This window comes from Neopsephotus bourkii, unplaced genomic scaffold (genome assembly GCF_033783945.1).
Source record: "Neopsephotus bourkii isolate Nb327-2 ecotype Australia unplaced genomic scaffold, CSIRO-AGI_Nbou_v1 NB_196, whole genome shotgun sequence".
Classification (NCBI taxonomy): Eukaryota; Metazoa; Chordata; class Aves; order Psittaciformes; family Psittacidae; genus Neopsephotus; species Neopsephotus bourkii.
This window is the reverse complement of record NW_026900709.1, coordinates 12,277,436-12,296,761: the sequence shown is the minus strand read 5'-3', so window position 1 is coordinate 12,296,761 and position 19,326 is coordinate 12,277,436.

Sequence of the window (19,326 nt, the reverse complement as noted above, 5' to 3'; positions counted from 1 at the left end):
CCCAACTTGTATTATGCATTACTTATAGAACTTGTAGAAGAGTTGAAAATAAATACATGAAAATAAACCTTGATTATTTAAATACACAACTGCCTTTTCCCTTTGTCCTGTGACATGAAATATGGCTAGAAGATGTGTTGATTCTTGCAGGAATCAGAATTAATTTTATTCTACCTGGAAGAAGTGGAAAATAGTAAGAATCAAGTTTTTACAGTTCATGTGGCATACGCAATACCAGTGCTTGTATGGCTTGCTTCATGTCACACCCAAGCACCGCACTGAGACACTAGTTTTAAATGTCAATAAAGTTCTGAAAGTGATTTAGGCTCATTACTGAGAATAAGCTAAACCTTCTTTATTCTTGTGGTTTAGAGTTCCAGAAAGAAAACCAGAAGTGTTTTGTGTCGTAACTGGTTGAGCAGACTAGGGATTGATGTGGTTTTGTGGTTTCCTTAGTTGTACCAGGAAAAACCGAAATACCCACCGGTCTTGCTGTGTCATTCTCTTCATTAGTTTCCTTGAGTCATTACTACACATTACAATATGAAATCAGAACCTCTTGGACACCTCGGTTTTTTTGTTTGTTTCCATTTTCATTATCTTTAACTTCTCTTTGTTGTGGACTTCAAGCTTGCAGTGTATGGATAGTTCAAATGTCATTATTGAGTCATAATTCAACATGTGCCATAGAATTCTAAGATGCTAAAGATTAATCTCAGTGCACAGTTTGGCAAGATAAAGGCATCAGTTCTTAAACACTTATCTCCTACCCTTATGGTATCTTGGTTTGAATTTAATGGTGACTATGTCTATGGAACTTTCCTCATGCAAGTAGGACAGCCAAAATGGAAGAAAGGGAACTAAATTAAATGTTGCTCCTTAAAATCAGTATTTCCAGTTGCGTATATCAAAATAAACAAGTAGATTGTAGGTGAACTGGAAATTATTTATGTTCACAGTAGGTGAACTGGAAATTATTTATGTTCACAATATGCTTGGTTGATGAGAGGGTAGTCTGGGAAAACATCTAAAAACTAAGGTTTTGCCCTGTTTTATTCCTCTCTAAGCATTTGCTACTAGTGATGGGGATAATAGCCTAACACAAACTGTTGATCTGAACTAATAGGCTTCTGAAGAGGTGAAAGAGAACTTCAGATGTTAAGCTGAAAGAAACAAAAGACTCATGAAGGGGAGTCTGAAGTAAATGCAACTCAAACACAACTTCTGTTTTTGGAACAAAAATCTGAGATATTTGAGAAAGAAACACAAATCTACAAATGAGTCCAACATTAAGACAGCTTGAGAGAAGGATTTTAGATAGAAGGCAAAAAAAAAGGAAGCAAAGACACCATATCTACGAAGAGCTCATAGATATGCACAAACATCATGTAGGTGATGTTTCTGGCTAGCTAAGGTTCTGTAGAATGGACCTCCTCCTCAACGTTCATGAGTGCGAGTTAGCCATGCAAATAACCAGTCAGAAATGTTGAATATATTTTATAAAACCTAAGATATTCCATCCTTGCAAGACATGTATACTGCCATGTCAGATTATTTTCTCAAGAGTAAAATTTCCAGTAACAGGGAAATGTTATAATTTCCCAATAAAATTTCCAGGGAAGAGAACACAAAAGAACCAATGAAACTTTATAAGGTTCCTAATTGTTCTTGGCCCAAAGCTAATACAACTCTGTTTGAATCAGACAGAAAATAATACCTTGTATCAGTAGAGCATAGTTTACGTATGTAAGTAGCTGCATATTAATAGTGCACTGGGAATCAATTTGTTGTCACTGCAGGGTGGCCATGATTCTGTATGTTCTGACAATTCCCAAGTGGCACATTCTTGCACTTTCATTTCAAGCCCACCATTTCAGAGTCAGTCATAAGGATTTAATAGAAGGGGCCATACCAATGGCAAGTAACTGATATGGGCTCTATGAGATTAAACAAAATTATTTCTACATAACATTGGATAAAATAGTCAAATATACTTCACAAAGCTTTATTAGTATCACCTGCTTGGGGATTTTGTGGGATGAAAGACAAAAACCCGAACGGCAAAATTTAACAAGCTCTGTGAGTGAAGAAAATTATCTCTAACTAAACTTTAGGTGAAGCAAGTAAAGAAAATACTGCAAGAATGCCAAAAGTCTGACTTCATACCAAGTGGGAAAGAAAAATTCACAACAGAAAAAGTTGGCTGTCTCTAAGGTACAAGATCATACCAAGGCAGTTTGTCATACACATTTTTTAGAGTCTTTCCTATAATAGGAAGAAAAATAGTTGAACAACCCTAAAGTAAGCCTTAATTCTCTCAAAGAGAACTTTCTGGTCACAGTTGCAGGATGTGCTATGGGGTCACAAAAAACCTTTCCCAAAAGAGTTTCTTCTGCACAGAGTAGACATGGAGGTCCTAGAGAGAAGATCAATAAGAAAGGTAAGTAATTTCCAAGATCCAGTTAAGGGAAAATGTTTCATCTTGTCATCTTAGAATCATGGAATGGTTTGGGTTGGAAGGGCCCTCAAAGATCATCTAGTTCCAACCCCCCTGTGCCGGGCAGGGACACCTTCCACTGGACCAGATAGCTCCAAGCCCCATCCAGCCTGGCCTTGAACACTTACAGGGATGGAGCATCCACAATTTCCATGGGCAACCTGTTCCAGTCTCTATCACCGTAAAGATTTTCCTTCTAAAATCTAATCTAAATCTATCCTCTTTCAGTTCAAAGCCTTTCCTCCTTGTCCCATTACAGCCCTTGTAAAAAGTCTCTCTTCAGGTTTCTTGTAGGCCCCTTTAAGTACTGGAAGCTGCACAAAACAGGTAGATCTGCACTGACTCTTCCACAAAAACCTTCAGTGATGGTGGCAGTAGTGCTGAACACTGCCCACCCCAGCTGTGGTGAGCTGTCCTGTGTTTTGTGTACAGCACAAACTACTGTTTCAGGGTTTTTTTGCTCCTCAGTACCCTTCTATCTCCTTTTCAGAGAAGGAAATAAAGAGCACCATTTCTGCAGCTAGAATTCTGTTCCAGTACTGTATGAAAAGTACTTTCCTTCCTCATGCTGACTGCCTGGTATTGAGACATCATCTCCCTCTAACCTGAGTTAATTTATATTTAAAGTTTCATTTTGCCTTTTCAGCCTTTTTAAACTTTCATTAAAAGGTTTACCTAGTTCTCCAAATTATGTTAGTAAATCAGCAGAGTTTGGATAAAATCTTTAGTAAATGAACAACAAATGAAATTTGTTGCATAAATGAAGAGTGTCTTTTATGAAGTTAATACTAATTCACACCTCTCTCTGTCCAACAGCAAAATTCAACGGACTCAAACGGTAAACTTTTTCCACTTGCCCTTTTTACATCTATATGTACCCTTTATTTATTATTTAAGACTAGCTCCTTTGCAACTTCATCAGGTTAATAAACTTTTATTTTTAAAATTGGCTACAGTTTCAGTTTTTAACCCTTTCATGTTGCTTTCTCCACCCAGAAAATCTACAAAATCTTGCTTTTTTAATGTTTGCCCTTTCATCCACTTAAAAAATTCTTTAGAAATCTGTTTCAGCTCCACCTCTGTTTTCAGCTCCTTTCAATAATGCCTGAGTTCTCGTAATTGCCTCTTTCTATCCCAGGTGCATCTCAGTGCGCAGAGCCTGGCTCAGACTTGTGGTTAATTGGCTGTGCAGGTGGACTCACTTGGAGTCACCCACTGTTTCAAGTCAGCAAGCCTTGCAGAAAGGTCAAACAAATCAGTTCAAAGGGGAAGTATATTTTAGAAGTGGCCATTATAGAAGTGGACCTGGGTTGTAAAGCTGAACTATTCAAGTGCTACTTTTGAGTGCCTCCATGAAGATTTTGTGATCTGACTCCTATTCCTTCAAGTGATGAAGCACTCTGTCGCACTGTATCTCCTTGAACAACTTTCATTTCATTCCAGTTGTGAATGTTGTTGTTAATTGGGTGACAGATGTTTAAAGACTATGAAACAAAATAACTGTAACTAAAATTTCCATTTCAACAGAACCAAGAATTCGCAAAAGAAAGACACCGTCAACTCTGGCGAGCCAGGCCAGATGAAAACTGGGTTCTGTTCTTCCCATCTGATTTGCATAGTCATTTGTTCTGCACTTCCTATCTTAATTCTTAGAGAAAAGACTACTATTTTGTTTCAAGCTGAACAAAACTGGAAAGTTACATACATGCACATCCCAGTTTGTTGTTGCATCTCTGGCTATTTTTCCCCCCTTTTGCAAAACAAGTAGAAAAGGAGCAGAAGCACTATAAAGTCAGGGGTTAGCATAACCAAATCAGAAAAATTATTTATTGCTTTGCTTTGCATGGATCTAATACCTTGTACACATGGAGTGAAGCAAAGAATCCTCTTTGTTTTTCAAATACGGGTCAGGCATGCTAATACATGTTAGGGCAGTTGTAGAGTACATGCTGCATAAGGGTAAACAGCAAATAAAAAAGCGGGTAGACTTGCTTGTTTGGTATGCATGAGGACAGCATAAACAGCCCATTGCTCTCATTAGACATGCTTTAACTCCGCTTATTTGCATTTGTTTTCAACTAGATCACACTGTACAGACCTGGCAGAAAACACTGGAGTTAATAAAACCTAAAGAGTATTATTCAAATACCCTCTCTATGTACAAACACCTGAGAAGGTATTTAGCATATAATACATTGCTGTTTCCTAGAACTGTTCCTATAGCCCAATTTATTTGCAGAAGTTCAAAGACTAGTAAAATGCTAAACTAGTTATGGAATTATGGAATCATTCCTCCACTCCCTCCACCTCTTTCTGAATCACAAACAAAGTAGCTTGGTTTGAACAAATGTGTGGAAATGGTTTGTTATAATGAGAATGTGTGAAAGGTTTTGAGTTTGCCTCACTCTGAATGAAACCAAATGCAGGAACTTAAGATGTTCATGAGGTGGAACAACAGCTCCTCAATCCATTCTGTGATGAGCGAGGCCTGTTTACGCACTCCAGCTTCCATGCAAAGGGGTCAATGTGGCTTGCTTGGGAGAGTGCCCTTGAGCATGCATGAGTATAGCCATACCCTAGAGTGGTTTGTATTTATGTTCATATATGTAATGATGATGGCCTTAGGTGAACTTAAAATGTATGTGTTCTAGCTTATGCTTTATATAATATCTAAATATTATATAAATATATAAATATAGAAAATCTTTATCCAGTCTGGTTGCTGTCCCTTTATATTTTCTGTCTTGATGGACTTTTATCTTAAATATTATTAAGACTATGTTCACTTTAGGCTCCTGGAATTGCAACTGGAATGTATTTGATGCAGAACAGAAGATGTACTTCTCCCTAGCTTTCTTCTTCAGTACAATGTCTATCTCTCATTTAGCCCTGTTTTAAATATATACAATCTTATTTTTTTAAAAGAGACTGAGCACTTCTTACAACATAAAAAGAATAAAATAAAAAAAAGAAGTAGTAGCCTGTGTTACCCTAATGATTTATAATTATTTTGAGGTTAGTCTTGGTTCCAATAAAGTTGATGGGAATGAGTTGCTTCAGCTGGCTTTTGATCAAGTCACAAAGCTTTAATTTACAAACACACACACAGAGATCTGAGAGGACCTGGAGCATGAGATAGTTGTAAGTTTTCCATATATGCTGAGGTCTGTTGGCAAATGGTCCATGTTGTTGAATCCATGTTGTTGATTTTCACTGAAGAATGTTGGGTACATTCTTCCCTTATACTAGAAGGAACAAATAAAGTGCTGGATTGTAAACTATCTGCCTTTGACATTTGTCTGCAACTGTATCTCTAACTTTGATGGCTGTTCTATCACTGCAGTGCAGTAACTGAAGAATGAAATATAGTAATAGGTGAATTATGCCCAGCCACTTCACTGTAATTCCATTAGTGTTCTATTCTCACATCCTCTGCAAGAGATGAAATATTAACCCAACACCTACGTCACTAGGGGGAAAAAAAAGGGAGAAGTATTCTCATTAAATAAACAAGGGAGGAAAATGTTCAGCCCATTATCCTGAAAGCTGCATACTACAGGAGCTGCAGTCAATGCAGTTTTCAACTTCAGTGTTTTATATATAAAAACTGATATATATACAGAAGTATTCTGCTTTTGTTTTTTATTTCTTCTGAAATCGTTAACCAGTTCTTGTTTCTTGTTTCTGTGCATATTATACAGGTCAAGGTGACGAAGTAAGTTTTGATAGAATCCAAAAGGCATCTTTTTGCATTTGTTATGTTAAACAGAGTTCCTTAAGAAGAGTTTCTCAAAATTAACAGAACTTTCAGTTCTATCTAATAAATATATTTAGAGTGAAAAATAAATATTATCATAATGGTTAACACCTGATATTACAGAAAGGTCATATATATATATACAAAAGCACCTTCAGTTTGACAAGTGGGTTTCTTTCACTCTGAGGCTCTGCAATGCATGGAAACACTCAGCTGGGATTGCTCCATTTCCAGTGAGAGAAGACCTTAATCAGAGGACTTGGCTGCAACAGTGCAGGTTCCTCTCAGCTTCCTTAACCTGTGGTCCTGTGTAACCACATGTAAGTTGGCAACTACACAATCGTTCTCAGGCTTTGGACAGTTTTTTTTCTTTTTTTGATGTTCTAAGCTGTTAAATATACTGTTGAGCAGATGTTTATTGACAGAAAAAGCAAGCAATGATACAAAGAAGTACTGTGATCTGCAAGAATCTTGTGATGGGGTAAATAACAGGTTTTAAAAGCTAAGATCATAAATGCAGACCTGGTGTTGAAGAGTAACAACTGATAACATTGCCACCTTATTTAAATCCTCTTTACATACTCAAATACCCTTCCTCCATTCACTTGCAGTAGGGAAATCGAAAGATCTAGAGAGCTGCTACATTCGCATTGGTACAGGAAAGAAAGTAATTTAAGGGCTGAAAACAGCAGCAGAATCTTTAATGAAGTTCATGCTATTCAGATTTTAAAAGATGAGGTGCTTGATGACAATATATTAAAAAAATATGGAAGGCACAGAAGTTTTTGACTAAGGATCTTCAGCCTATTGCTCAAATATAAAATAGGAAATTGTAGGTAGATCAGAAATTAGAGATATATTGTCAATGGCTACAGTGATTAATGAACTAGTAACCAAAGGCAGTGGCTACCAGTGGTTCTGGTAACCCTCCATTACTAGAAATTATTGAATCAAGAATGGATATGTTAGGAAAAGTGAACTCTGATGCAAGCACGCCTATTGAAACTGAAGCAGGAATCAAATCACCATAGTCTGTTTACTGAAACTGAGACTAGATGAATATGTTTGTCCCTGAAGCTCTAATAATGCCCAGCATTTCAGGTAGAAGACGTAGAGCTTCCTACAGAGGCATTTGAGAATCAGGGGGCCATGGCTTCTCACTGTGGGATGAGACATATTTGGAATTCAATGAAAATTCATACATTCTCTTATGTGTGATGGGTACAAGCCCATTAATAGGATAGGATATGCAAGCAGTCCTGCTGAGTGATACAGAATGCTTACAGCTTCCCCCAGCATAAAAGACATGCCCTTGTTATTGGGCTGAAAGACCAGTTTTAGTCACGTGATTGATGCATGTGTGCTATGGAGGACTATGGCTTCCTCAGGAAATGAGAGGAGGAAATAAACGATACGCTCTGAGTCATCACCTGCCTGTCTTTGAAAAGGCCAAGAAGGGCACAAGGTACAAGCTGCATTGATTTCACTGCTAGCATGTGGATTGAGAACTCTTACCTGTATGCATGAGAGTAAGGATTCAGGAATCCCTTCGTGATTCCATCACTGATATATTGCATAAGAAAGGTAATGATATATGCTTTGAAAACACAAACTAACATTAGTACTATAGATAGTTAATATCTGAAAGCTTCTTATTGTATATCAAAAGTATTTATGATCAGTGTGGTTTTAAGTGAAACAGAATGATTCTCTGTTGTAGCTTCTTAGAAAAATTGCTGCCTGGTAATGGCTAATGCATTTTTTTGGAAGCCAAAGAGCAATAGTATCCTGCAGAAAGAGTTGGACTGAGATTTTGTAGGTGAAGAATACTTGGCCCAGAAAGACGTTGAAGCAGTCTTGTTTATCTTCACCACACACACTTTTCAGTAAAGTTTTACTGGTGGAAGACTCAAAGCACTAAAAAATAAGTAAGCATTTTATAAAATGATTAGAAGCAAACTCTGTTGTCAATATCCAGTTTGTAACTTCCCCATGATTCATTGTCCTTATTCATCTTACTCGCTTGAATCACTTAGTAGCTTTTCTGACTCAGTTGTGATATCTCCCCGCCCAGTCTTCCTGTATCCAGCTTAATTCACAAATTTTGAATGCACTTCCATGTAGTAGGCTCCAGGGAGCCAAAGTAAAACATACGGGTAGGAGCACAAAATCCAAACTGTTCCATTGCCTTTACCATAAGGCAAGACATAAGCAGTGGCTACTGATATAAAAGCTTTTAGAAGAAACATAGAACTCTGTTAGTGACCAAGGTGTTGCAGGACAGGAAGAGAAGATTAGGTAATGTAGTGGTATGTGATATTTCTGTTGTATGTTACGTTTGTCTTGTATGATGCTCGGAGGAGGTAATAATAATAGATGTACCAGGAAGGCACATTTCCTGACATGAGATTAAACCCGGTGAGGTCTAATACTCTCGGATGAGAAAGAAAGGGATGTATTGTCCTGAATGTCCCCTTGAGACTAAATAATTCTAATGGCTTTTTATCTTTGAGCTCTAAAACCGTATGTGTTTATAGTATTCAACTTGGTTTTAATCTAAATATACTGTACTTAAATAGTATGTAACTAATATAAAGAAACGTGTTATTCTTAATGAAAAAAGTACACCTGGAGTTACAGATTTAAATAGAAGGAAGAGAATCAGGGTGTTCATATTTTGATTCAGCTGTGTTTGAGAAGGGTTTGGAAAACTCTTGTTCCTGGAAACAATGAGATACAAACCTGTTTGCATAGTTGATCTCCGGCCAGAAAGGATTCCTGTCAAGTGAAATATTAACCCAAAGGAATGCAGTTTTCTCAGGGCAATGAGCTCTTGGCTTCAAACAAATCTTTAATGCAGAGCTAAAGTGACCATTAAAAAACATATATGCATCTAAAGGACTGGATAGCTGTCAGACCAGAACAGGATTATCCTATCTTTTAGCTATAGCTTACCTGTTTGCAGCTGGCCTGGTTCTGTAGTGCCAAGACGCAATTTCTATCTGTAGAGCGGCCAAATGCCTATTACTTTGCTTGTGTCATTGCAACAAGCAGTTCTTCGTATTATACAAACTATCAGAGCAGCTGGGAGCTCTATCAGTCATCGTAATGTTTCAGGATAGAGAGAGCTCAAGGAATATTTCCTCCAGTTTCTCTCCTGGGCAGCAGTCTCTGCTGGGAATGACGGCCTTCCTAAGCAGGGTCAAATTTACACAGGATGAAAAAGGCATAAAAAATGCAGCAGGAAAGGCTGTGAGCCTGCTGAGGGTGACAGGTATAAGGTCCCAAGCCCCATTCCTTTGCAGCATGATGTGCTAGATCTGATAGTGAGCGCCAGGTTCAAGCTGCACCCACTGAACTCAGGAAATAGGTAGTTGCTGCTCCAGGAAATGTTTTTTAGTCCCCAGGAGGCATTTGTGATAAACTGCCGAAATACCAGCAGAGCAACTCTTCATTCCTCCTGTCAACTGAGCCAGGCATAAGCCTCTAAAGCACAATCCAGACCATAATGTTCATGGTAAACTGGGTGTTGCTTTGTTGTTTATTTTTTTGTTTTGTTCAGAGATCCATGTGCAAAATACAACTTCCTGTCCGTGTGGACTCTGATGTGCTTTGCAGGTGTTCCTATGTACAGCTGGGGGAGGTCCAAATGTGCTAGAACTCACGACTGTGGCATTATATAAGAGAACATAAAACCTTTGTTTCTCTGCAGAGTGAGTTTCTTCCTTGGAGTACCCTTCACTTCCCAGTGTCTTGGTGGCACTCTGGAGACACTAACAGTAGGACTAGCTTGCTGCTTTCTGTGGTGGGTTTCAGTCCATTCATAGATTCTTATAGATTTCTCAAGGCCCTTCTTGACTAGGAAGTTATGGAGAGGGAAGATGGGAGGAGGTAAGCATCGCACCCCAAATCATACCTGCTTGGGAATATCCCCATGAAAGTTATATGGCCTTGCAAGAAAAAGAAAGGCTTTATTAATAGTAATGTTAAAATTATCAATGATAGAAAGGTGGGTTAATCCACTCAGAAGAATGGGGTGTCTCCCTCTGCTGAGCTTTTGTTTTCTGTTTTTTCACAGGGTAATCCCGACATCCATTTACTTTAGATGATTTTGCAGTCATAGCAGAGAGAGTAAGAAAATATTTCCTCTGGAGTTTCTTCTCACATTAAATGTGTGACTATAGCTTCAGAGCAGGAGTGTTACAGATAGTGTCCAGGATGTGTCTCAGCTCTCATTAAACACAGATCATTAAATGTATTGCATGAAGAGTCACTGTGGCTGTCACACACAGTTAAGTCATGCTTCTGCTGTTATCACTGTGCAAAATGCAAATGTCAAGTTTTAGTGTCATTACAATTTTGACCCTAAAAAGATGGAGAAAATGAATCAAAGCTGCAGTTTTGCTTTCCCTTCCTTCTCCTTTTATCTCATACCTGTTAACATTGACCCATTGAGGAAATTCACTCCTCCGCAAATAACTTGGTTAGTGGCTTACAGGCAGAGTCAGTTGAAAATTCTGGCCCATAATTTGTGTTTCTTTCCATGATAGGGAAACAAAGACTTCTAAGGGGCTAATTCTTTGAAACATTAAGCATTCCTGGCAAGGCCCTTTGAGTAGAAAAGGGGGACCTGATAATCTTGCAGAACCAAAATGAGTGAATGTTCCTTTAAAAAACAAAAAGGAAAGAAAATACATCCTTAAAGGTGATTTGTAAATGCATTCCTAACAGGAGGGACTACAGAACTCTTCTGACAGCATGCAGAGTTTTCATAAGATCATCCTTCATTTGGAGGTATATGGAAAACTTAGCATCTGAAACTGCACCCTGTGCAGTCAGTGATAAAATTGCCACAAAGTCCACGGACAGAAAGGATCCTGATGTGATGGAGATCATTGCTACCAGTTTTAGTCTATATCTAAATAGTTCCAGAAGTCTTAAGCAGTTCACCTTTCCCCTCATCCCTATCTCAGGAGTTTTGTTGTACTGTCAGTGTTTGTACCATGCATACTGCAGCTGGGATGCAAGCTTTCTTCCAATATGCTTCTGGTAATACATGAGCAGAGCATTGAGTAATCTGTGATCCAAGTACACCTGGAGCTTAAAGTTATTGCAGCATAACTAGTAAGAAAAGAATAAACTGTGTGAGGCAGGGAGTGTATGTTTGAATGGACAATCTCTTTCCTTAAAATTCCCAACCAAACAAAACCCTTCCAAGCCCCAAATCTCACTGATTCTGTGTCCCATCTAGCTAGATCTGCCTTTATGTGAAAAAAATTGCAACAGAATAAAAAACCCACCTCAAAACAAACACCTTTCCCAAAGCCTCCAGTTAAGGTGTTCAGGTGGTAGATAAATTAACTAGTTGGATTTCACCTTGCTTAAATCTGTGTGATAACACAGACCTTGTAACTTGGAATGCCAAATATATGTAAAATAAAAGTAAGAAAATCTAAATTTGTAAGAGAATCTGTTACCCCAAAATTTATGGAAATGGCATTTTGTTGTTTTGTCTTCATTACGATAGAAGATAAACAGATAATTTTGTGATCCAAATAGAAACGCATTCTGGCATCTGTTCTATGCCAATAGTTGCTCTTGCTATGCACATGCTTACATTTTACTGCATTGGGCTATTTGCCACTTTATGTAAGCTACAGCAGCTGCTCTTGCACAACAGATTACTGTGTGCAGCACTCTGGTCTTTCCTAAAGCAGATAACACTTTGTAAAATCTGGATAACTAAGTCTCTAGGAAGTGACTGTAAGTTATATTAAAACTGAAATACCTGAGCACAGAAACAGCCTTGAAGAACTGTACTAAAAGCTGCTACTCCAAAGGAAGATGGTGGGGTTTTAGCGTGCCTAATGTATGTTCTTGCATTCTTTTACCTACTACACTTCTTCTAGCACTTGCTGCTTTCTTTAAAATTTCATCTATAGCGCACCATGATGACAAATATTAATAATAAACACCAAGCAAACATCTGGTTTTATTTTTATGGCAATGAAATACTGTGAAACCAATTCAAATCTACCTGAAAATAAAGCCCCTGAATCTTCTTTGTTGCGTTTCAGTGACAGGTTTCATGCTCTGTTTTCTTGGCAACCTTTTGCATAGGAAAAGCAGCATTATGCAAATAAAAATTCAAATGGCAGCCACAGTGGGAAAATACAACACAATTTTTTTGACATCCTGGGTGATATAGGTCAGACCATGCTACCAGAGAACCAAGTTGTTTTTCTCAGGTGTAAACTCTCCCTCAACTACATTTTAAACCCAGTTTTCCTATGATTTGGATGCAGCACAGCTACAAAATTCAGAATTAACAAATGCCATGTTGAAGTGGTAGTTGAACTTTGCTGGTTTTGACTAGGGGTTGGTGATTAAAGTGCTCATGAGTTTAAGGTTGTGTATTCACTGCTGCTGCAGGAAGAAGTCAAAGTATAATTGGTCTGAGGGTGTGGAGAGAAGCAGCAGGGGATGCTGGTCAGGATAGTAAAAGCTCAACAGGGTTACAGAAACCTGCCAAATCTCCATTCCCACTGCAGAGAGCTCCTGCTGCTGCCAGGGAGTAAGGAAAACAGATGGCTGTTCCTTTTGAAGACGTTCATATTAATTTTTGTGCCTGTTGTGTATTTTTGTTCCTTTCCCTCAAGTTTCCAACTCCCGCAGCAGCTCCTGGAGCAACCAGGCATTGGCAGACATGTTGGAAGGCAGCCATGCGGGTAGGTGAATTTCAGCTGAAGATGATGGTTGCTTTGTTTTGTTTTTCCTTTTCCCCAAGCTGCCTCCACAATTTGGCAGAGAGATGTCAGGATTAGAAATAGCGGGATTGGAGAATATGCCAGAATCTATTAGCGGGAAAGAAGCAGAGCTATAGAAAATGGGGAGATGGAGCAGTGCCAATGGAGTGTGGGCTTGGGGGTTTGGATGCAATTAGCATAGCCAGCCAAACATACCCTAACACGGGCATTTCACAGTTACGTGCTGACCAGTCCTCTATATTTGTGCTTATTTTCAGTTAGGTATAGCTGATACCTGCAGATGGGGCCTTGTTTTTTTCCTCAAAACCTTCAGTATGTGGATCCTGGTAAGTCTGTAGCATGCATCAGCTAGAAGTGGTCTCACAGAATGCTCTAAATCAAATCTCCGTATCTAAAACAGAAAAGCATGAGATGGAAAAGAAATTAATGTTTATGTTTCCATTGTATTGCAGCTACTCTCAATGACTGTAAAACCTTTTTTTTTCCCCTTAGCTTTCTGGAACTTCTAATGCATTTGTATGCTCCTGTGAAGAGTAACAGCACTGGTTTGAAGGAAGACAGAAACATGTAAAATGTTTAATTTTAATTTTAGACTAATAATAAAAGAACTCAAAGAAAGATGCAAGTCTGGACTGAATTAGCAATTAAATGAAATATATGCATAGGTTGACATGCAGAGTAATGATGGCATGTAACTGACTTGTCACCTATCTGAGGGGAAAAATCTGCCTTTCTGAAGGTTTCTGATTGTTGGTCTCAACCAATGAGTGATTCATGCTTTTAACAGATGTTTCTGATTTAGGCCAATGAAAGCTTAGGGGAGCTTTTTCTAGTCTCTGAGGACAGAATGCCAGCCTAGTCAAACAAGCAAATTTGGAGCTTGGCATCTGAATCAACTAGCGAAGCTGATAATTCCCTCTTGCAAAAGCCGTGTGTCATCATTATTGTATGATACCCTAAAAATTTGGTAATTAGTACTGACTTGTTATTTTTGCCATCTCCTGCATTTAATCATTTAGCCACTATTGCCATCTCCCAAGAAAGACACTAAAAGCCACTTTTTCAAAAGGCCTTGTCTGGCTTGTCCAAAACGGTACACAATTCCCAAACCAGAAAAATATGATGCATCCAGCTGTCCCAGCTATGTGAGTAATTGTAGAAAACATTTCTAGATGCACAGCCACAAAACAAACTCAAGATGGCTCTGTGTTGGCTGATAGTTGCTTTTGTAATTTAGTGCTATTGTCATTAGCATCATAAAAGCAAAGTAAGGGACTCTCTGGTACAGGCCAAACACAGTTGAAAGCACCTTGGTCAGTAATATAATTGAACAATAAAACGAAATTCATAATCAGAAGCTGCACCTTGATTTTTGTCAGCTACACAGTTACTGCAAATTTTCTTCAGATTTCATTTGGATGATACTCGAGTCTAATATTCCTTGGATTTTTAGTTTGGCAAGGCATAATGTCTCATTTATTTCACACCTACCTTGTAAAACAGCCTGAAAATCAGTGACAATTCTGGAAGACACAGTTTCATAATATTGAAAAATAGATGCAGTGAATCAGTCTTCTCACTAGAATCTTCAAAAGTGATTTGACAACAAATATTCGGCACAGGATTAGTGGGAGTCCCAAGGGACTGTGGTCCCTGTCTCCCCAGCATGCTGTACGACAGTGTTAACAGTTCACGGGAAGGGAGAGCAATTTGCTTCATTTGCTGCCTCCACACTGCTACTGCATCTCACCTGAATCTGTCACTTCAAGCATTCAGAAAGCAATTCTAAAAAAAGTTAGGTGTCAAAATTTGAAAATATTCCATGAATTTCACCAATGTCAGGCTCTATGTCCACAACAATGCTTTGTGTGTGTGAACATTTGGAAGCTGAGCTGAAACTAAGTGTAAGGTCTTTAAGGCGGATCAACAAATGAAGGGAAGAAGATAATGAGGGGATTGTAGAGAACACTTATTGCTATGGTCAAGGATCTCCAACAGGAGCATCTAAATCTTTGACATATTCTTTTACATTTCTCTGTGATGCCGTAGTTTATCATCATTCTTTTGCCTGCACTATGGTTTATGAGCCTCATGTGGGAAAGCAAAATACAGCATAAAATAGCCAAAGTGCATTAAATCACAGAAAGAAAAAAAAATCACATTAAGTCCTATTGAAATGGGATTACGACCCAGTGCTAAGGTATTTTAGAGCTATAGATCAATATTTTTCATTAGTGCTGCAGAACATGCTCCATCAAACTACCAGTAAGTACATATGAAGAGATTAAAACACCTGTAGATGTTGACAGATTCTACTTAGAACTGAAATTATCGTTCTGTAAAATGCATCATATTTCTCAAGAAATGCTGTAATATAGATCCTTAATTTATAGTTTCCACTTAGGGATGGTCTGTGATTAAAGCACTACATTACTTCTTTGCTTGTAGCTGTGAGTAACCCTGTCTCCATTGCAGTCTTTGAACCAGCAAGCCACTAAAGGAACTGAGGCAGAGTGCAGAACACGAAGGAACATTTGAAAATGAGTGGCAAGGGTTTTCTTGGCTCGTTAATATTAACATCATCGCCTTGTGGAATTAGAAATAAGAGAGGCGTTGCTTTGTTACTCTCGGTTCTCAACAGTCTTTCTTGGACTTTTATTTTTTATGTGCCATAGATGCAGGTTTTATTCCCCTGCAGAGGGAACTGACATTTTCTCCAAGCCCTTAATTTACAGTGAGGCATAGTGGTATATGAGATAAGAGATACTGGACCTCCTGAAGTGTATCTAGTGACCAGTCACGATGCTGCTGTTTATGTCCTCTCTCAGAGACTGCATTTTTGGAGATGCATTCATGACTGCAGTTCCTATTTTGTGCAAGCATGTTGATACATGCAAATGTGCTCTCATTATTTGGTGGGGTGAGACAGGCAACCTTGTCCATTACTAACACATCGTTGTAACAGTTGGTGCTGTTTCTGTGCAAGAGCATAGTTTGTTTTTTTGTGGCACTGCTCCTTTAACTGTCTTGTGTGTCTAAATTGTAATTTGTATATGAATTAATGCTTCATAGAGGTGCTGTGTAATGCCCTGTCGAGGCAAAGCATTATTACCTGGGTGGACAGGTAGGCTTACGAAATTTGGGAACTCTGAAATGTGGTGAAAAGCCTTGGTTTTTAATTCCTTGTAGTTGTTGGCTTGTCCCTAGAGAGTGTAAAAAGCCCAACTCGTATATCTTTTACCCAGCAGTTGAGGAAGATGAAATACATCATGGTGGTGGGCTCAGGGACTTAAAGGGAATTAATTTTACCAGTCTGAAAATGTGGAGTAAATTACTTGACTCCAGCCTACAGAGGGGGCTCAGCAAGCTGTGCGCTTTCTCACTGGTTTGACTTTGGGATGGGAAAATTTTCTCACAGCTGGGGAATTTAATAATCTCCTGGCTGCAGGCTCTGAACTGAAACTACACACTGCTATCAGAGCTAGGGTCCTCAGGCCCTAATGTGGGATTATGGTGATAACTGCAGGGTTTAATAAAATGTCACAGATGGGATTTGAGCAGGAGCTGTTCAAACCATGCTAGCGTAAGCACTGGCCACGACAACAGGACGTGCAGCTCTTGGAACTGCTTAGAGCAGAATGCAGCAGGCCAGCAAACAGGCAACGCTTCTAACAGCTGCTGGGGTTTTAAAACTTAGAGGTGTTTAAACCCAGGTTTTTATAAAAGCTGACATGGTAAAGTCTTGTGCGTTTATTTACAGCTGCACTGCTTATAGTAAGGAGGCACTTCATGTAGACACTGAGACCTATTCCAGTTCCTTGGGGCAGAAGGAGAAATCAAATGCTTCATCAAGGCACTGATCAAATTCACAATGTGTGCGAAAATGGAAAACCTGTTTGAAAATACTTGTAGTTCTAGAGGCAGTGAGTAAAATCCTGCAATGATCACTTCAGGGGAAGAGAAACCCTAAAGCTTCCAAGGTTTCTTTCCCTTCAGTTTATGTTCCGAGCTAGGAACACAACTGGAGCTTTCCCCCTGTTGCTCGTGTTGTGGTGTATAAGCACTCAAAAGTTTTTGTGTCAGTCACAAAGAAAATTGTGACGTCTTCAGAAAGAAATGTGTTCATACAAGGCAATGGGACCGCTTTCATTGCCTGAGCCTTTCCTGCATTATAGCTGCTTCTCATTTTGACTCAGTTAGCCAGGCAATTCCTACTCATGGGGTCACACTGGAACATTTTCAAGACAATGTGCTAAAATCCAATGTTCTACCAAGCTGCCCAATGACCAAATGTTGCTGAACTAATTCCAAACATTGCTTGGAAATGTTTCTTCTTAAATACAGGAAATGTTGTGCTGCTATAATGGGAAGCTGGAAGTGTCCTGCAAACATATCCCTCTTAAGTTTTAGTGTATGTTTATTACCAAAACCAAGCTACTGAGATTCAGGGTCACACCAGCAAACCTCCCTTCCGTGCCACCCTGAAAGCCTTGCTTGTGTACTGTAATCAAACCATTAGGAATTGGTTGTTTCTGAGGACAATGCAGAAATAGGACTAAAGTCATTGTATGCATGTAGGACTACATCAGAATTTAATCTGGCTGTCTACTAGTTGCTACTCTCTTGGGCTGAATTTAACAGGTAACAGAAAGATGGAGGATTGTTGTACCCTTTAATCAACCCCTCTTTAACAATTCTGTATAACAATACATTTCTAGCTAGAAAGTAGCCATTATTAGAATACAAGACACTATAACTTTGCTTTGGTTTGGTTTTTGTTTGTTTGTTTTTAAGCTGTATTCATAAAGTAACCACTTTCTGGTTACTTTTGTACTTCTGCATCTTATTTCTAGACATGATCTGGGACAGTGATGGTGCAGGCTGCAAGCCGTTTTTCTGTGCCTCTCCTATAATTTTTCATGTGCGCAATCTCCCTGTTTTGTTGTTGGTTTTTTTCTTTCGTGTGTGTGTGCATTCCTTACATAATGTGACAGTAGATTTTTGACTGCCCTGGCTTCCTGACAAATTGCTGTTGTCTGTATGTGGGTATAACCACGTACAGTTTCTTTACTGAGGCTATTAGAAAAACCTGGGTTTGGGCAGTGATGAAGCTTGCAGTGAAGGGACTATTTTAATGGCAACTTTATAGCATCTGGCTCAAATCTTTCCATCTTTTTTAATAGTTCAGCCTCTCTGCCTACATACACAGTTCATAGCACAGCTGTTGCTGACTCCTGCAATGGACACATAAAATGACCACAAAGATCATGCACTCTGGGAAACCTTTTGTTTAAGAAAACAAGTACAAATGCCTGTTATAGAACATACTTTACATTCAAGTGTCTAATTTTTTACCTAATATTTAAGGATTGTCTAAATTGGTACTGAAAAGGAGCTTAGCTACTGCATGTGGCTGATGTGGAATTCCTGGTCATTCAGAATAAGGGCAACTTTTCACTTTATTATAGCTCTGAAATTCTATATGATGGCATAAATTAATCTGTAAGGTATAGACTTACAATTGCCTTAGTTACTTTTTGAAGCCTCAGTGACAGTGAAGTGTCATGTGGGTCAATATTTGGTTTTCAATCAGTCAATTAACCGGGTATCCAGGTATCTCTACATATTTTCAGTGTGACACGACTGGGACCACAATCTCAGCTGCTGAGTCTTTCTTGTGCTTCATGCTGGGTGGTATACACATGGATAGGCAGAAATACTACGAAGAAATGAAATAAGCATATCCCACAATAAATTAGCATTTCTGGTTCTGGCTGGCTTTTAAATTTGGATCTGCAAACCCTTGGAGATCAAAGGCTGAGACTTCTGTATTTCTTAATCTAATTTTATATCCCATTCTTCCAATAGCAGAAGTATTCAATCTTTTTACAGATATCAGGACATCTCCCTTCATGGAGCACATCCAGGGGCATTCAGGAAACCTTATGAAGTGATGATCACATATGTTTTCTGGGATGTTCTTTGTTCTTACAGTATAGATCTCCCATTTAAACTCCATACTAAGATGTACTGGCAACTTCTGTTCAAAGAAGATTCATGTTATATGGTCTTTTTGGCATCAACAGCTGCTTTTCATTTAAAATGTTTTCGTATTGCTTCCTTTTTTGCAGCATTACTGGACAATGGTACCTTGTGGAGTTCTGTAATGAAGTACATGAACACCCTGAAGCAATGTTTACAGAGGCTATGCTTTGTACTGGGTGAAATTATGTTGTTGAGGGTTTGGTAACACAGAATTAAGTGATATACATCATACAGGTTTTCTTGTCTGGCAAACTGGTGGA